Source organism: Triticum aestivum, chromosome 7A, assembly GCF_018294505.1.
Source record: "Triticum aestivum cultivar Chinese Spring chromosome 7A, IWGSC CS RefSeq v2.1, whole genome shotgun sequence".
NCBI classification, from domain to species: domain Eukaryota; kingdom Viridiplantae; phylum Streptophyta; class Magnoliopsida; order Poales; family Poaceae; genus Triticum; species Triticum aestivum.
The window spans coordinates 522,668,769-522,671,387 of NC_057812.1; the positions used below are offsets into that span (position 1 = coordinate 522,668,769).

General features: G+C 53.2%; 1 long non-coding RNA gene across 1 annotated transcript; it reads right to left on the bottom strand.

The window, feature by feature from the left end:
- Nucleotides 1-938: 938 nt before the first annotated feature.
- On the bottom strand, nucleotides 939-1,859 carry LOC123154644 (uncharacterized). The gene is made up of 3 exons (XR_006476962.1): nucleotides 1,632-1,859; nucleotides 1,326-1,563; nucleotides 939-1,213 (listed from the first exon to the last, which is right to left on the bottom strand). It is a non-coding gene; the product is annotated as an uncharacterized lncRNA (long non-coding RNA).
- Nucleotides 1,860-2,619: the final 760 nt, after the last annotated feature.

A 2,619-nucleotide genomic window follows, 5' to 3' on the forward strand; every position in this document is an offset into this window, starting at 1 on the left:
TTGGGGTTTTCCGAGATGGTCTTGGCGTGCATCAGTCTGTTGACAAACAACGTGTACAGGAGACAGAGAGATCTCTTGCGATCCTCCGGTCAACATGAACCGAAGGCCAGATCTGGCGAAGGGAAGGGAAGGCGGCCTCGACCCATGGGCCTGGCGTTTGGCTGAATCGAGACCACGGGGACAAGAGGGCGAGCTGCTGCTGTCCGAGGTGAAGCAGGGTGCGGTTCAGGCGAAGTGGAAGCAGCGGCGGCACTCCTGGCAAGGGTTCCCGAGGTGGTGCAGGTGGCCCAAGGCGAGGTGCAGCAGGACAGAGCTCGACGGAGCAAGGTGGTGGAGGTGCTCGACGCGGGCCGACTCGATCCGGCCGGATCCAGTGGCTGGGGTCGGGGATGACGCCAGAGACACGAGGACGAGGCGGGTCGACGGGGCGGCGCTGCTTGCCCTAGCAAAGGAGGTCGAGGCAGGTGCAGCAGAGCAGAGGCTCGCTGGCAGCCATGGAGGACGGCGACGCTGAGGCGCAACCGCATCGGAGCAGGACCCAGCTTGGTCGTGGTGTGGCCGGACGGAGGAGTCTGGAGGGCTCGAGCGAGGGAGGGACCGAGAGGGAGATTCGGAGAAGAAGGGGGTCGCGCCTGCGAGGGAGAGATGGGGTCGGGCAGCAGACCGAGATCGAGAGAAGTAGGAGATCGAGCGAGGGGAAGTGCAGCGCTGCACGCAGCGGCAGCTGCACGCAGCGCATCGACGGCTGGCACAGCGTCACGATTAGTAGCTACCATATGTGCTACTTGGAGTATAGAGGCCCGCTAGCGTGTGATATGTGCGTATTTTTGCGTGTTTCAAGTACCATACACTGACAGAAAAGCTGACACACGGCTGCAGAGCGCTGTACGTGTGCAGGGCGTGAGGACGAAATAGTACCGTGGTACTGAGACACTGTATAAAGTAAACACTTATCGCCCTGGATGTATTCACACGGCCGGACAGTACTGATCGTTTGCACGTTCTCATTCAAACACGCACAAGCTTTTTCAAACACGCACAAGCATTGGTTGGCCAGTGCAGCTTCTCAGCACAAGTCCTAAGCAGTTTATGGTTGTGAGAAGCACGATTTTCCGAGGCATATATACCACCCCCCATCATCTGTCCGGTGTAGACGAATCATGGCGGCACAATTGCTTCTCAACGATGAACTGTTCTCCCTCTTTGGTTTACCCTGCATTTGTTTTCAAATCATAAAATTTGACAACTACTTCAGTTCCTTTGCACATAACAAAATCGCACAATCGCACCCAGCATAAAACTGAAAAAGAGAAAAAGGGACTCACGGCGCAGCCGCACACGATCTCCTACATGCATTTGGTCCCGTTGACATTCTGCCGGCTCACCTCCCATGAATACAAATTGTAGAATTCATAGGCCTCTGTCAGCGAGTCAAATACTGTGCCCATCGACGGGTTGACAACCACATCAGTCCCTCTATTGGCGAATCCTTGGATCGCAGCTTCAAGCGCCGGCACACGAACTACAGCCGCCCTCTCATCTGGTCCGCGGGGTACCCTTGGCCTGCAGTCGGTGCCATGAAGTAGATCAAGAACAAAGATAGGGCCGGAGTTTAAGAGAGTTTAACTCACCCAGAGGCCAACGCCGGTGCCGTCGCTGCCGGAGTCGCCATGAACAGATCCAGACGGACCTCCAGCCCCAAATCGAAAAAGAGAAGCGGTGCGAGACGCAGGACAGCCTCCAACTTGGTACGACAGTACCGGGCCCACGAGGTACCGCACTGCACGCTCTGTGCAAAAGGTCCCTTTTGCGTCAGGTGTGTGCCCCCCGCTGAGCCCACATGCGCGACGTGGACACGGGTATTCGGAAGTATGAACTGATGTATCTCTCGTTACCTAATTTCAACCATCTTTAACGCACGGATCACCTCGCCAGGACGACCGGCTGGATACCTGCGATCAGATGCCGCTGCGTGCAGCCTATCCGCTCTCGTCGAGCGAGGGTCTCCTGTTGGCGCGAGGTGGAGGAAAGGAGGAGAGATCGAGAGGAGGGGTCTGGGCTAGGGTTAACACGGCAGGATGGGCCTGGGGCGACTGGGCCTTAGAGGCCAGCCCAGTTGCTGCTGGAGCTAGGCTGCATTGCTGCCGCTGGAGCTAGGCTCTCCCTTCCCCTCTTATATTTTTTTAGCAGAAAAGACAATAAAGAGAGGAAAATAAAGAGATGTTTAGGAAAAGATTTTTGGACATGGGGATAATTTTCCCGAACTCACAAAAATACGCTTGTTCCGAGAAAATGGAAAAGGCCAAGATTGGAAGATGTAAATTCAAACTCATTTGAATTTAATTCAAATGGGTTTGAACTAGGACTATGTTTTGGAAGTGGCCAAAAATGTTGAGAATTTAGGTGGAGCTCCGGAAAATGATGAAAGGATATATGGGCAAAGTTTGGAGACCAAGAATTGAGATAACAAAGGCATGGGATATTTGCAAGTGTGTTATGGTTAATTCCAAATAAATGGAATAATTTTTATTATAGCTCCCTAATAGTATTGAGAGGCTTTAATATGTTATAAAGAGAAATAACAAGTGAATTCCCTCAATTTAAATGGATCAAAGATCC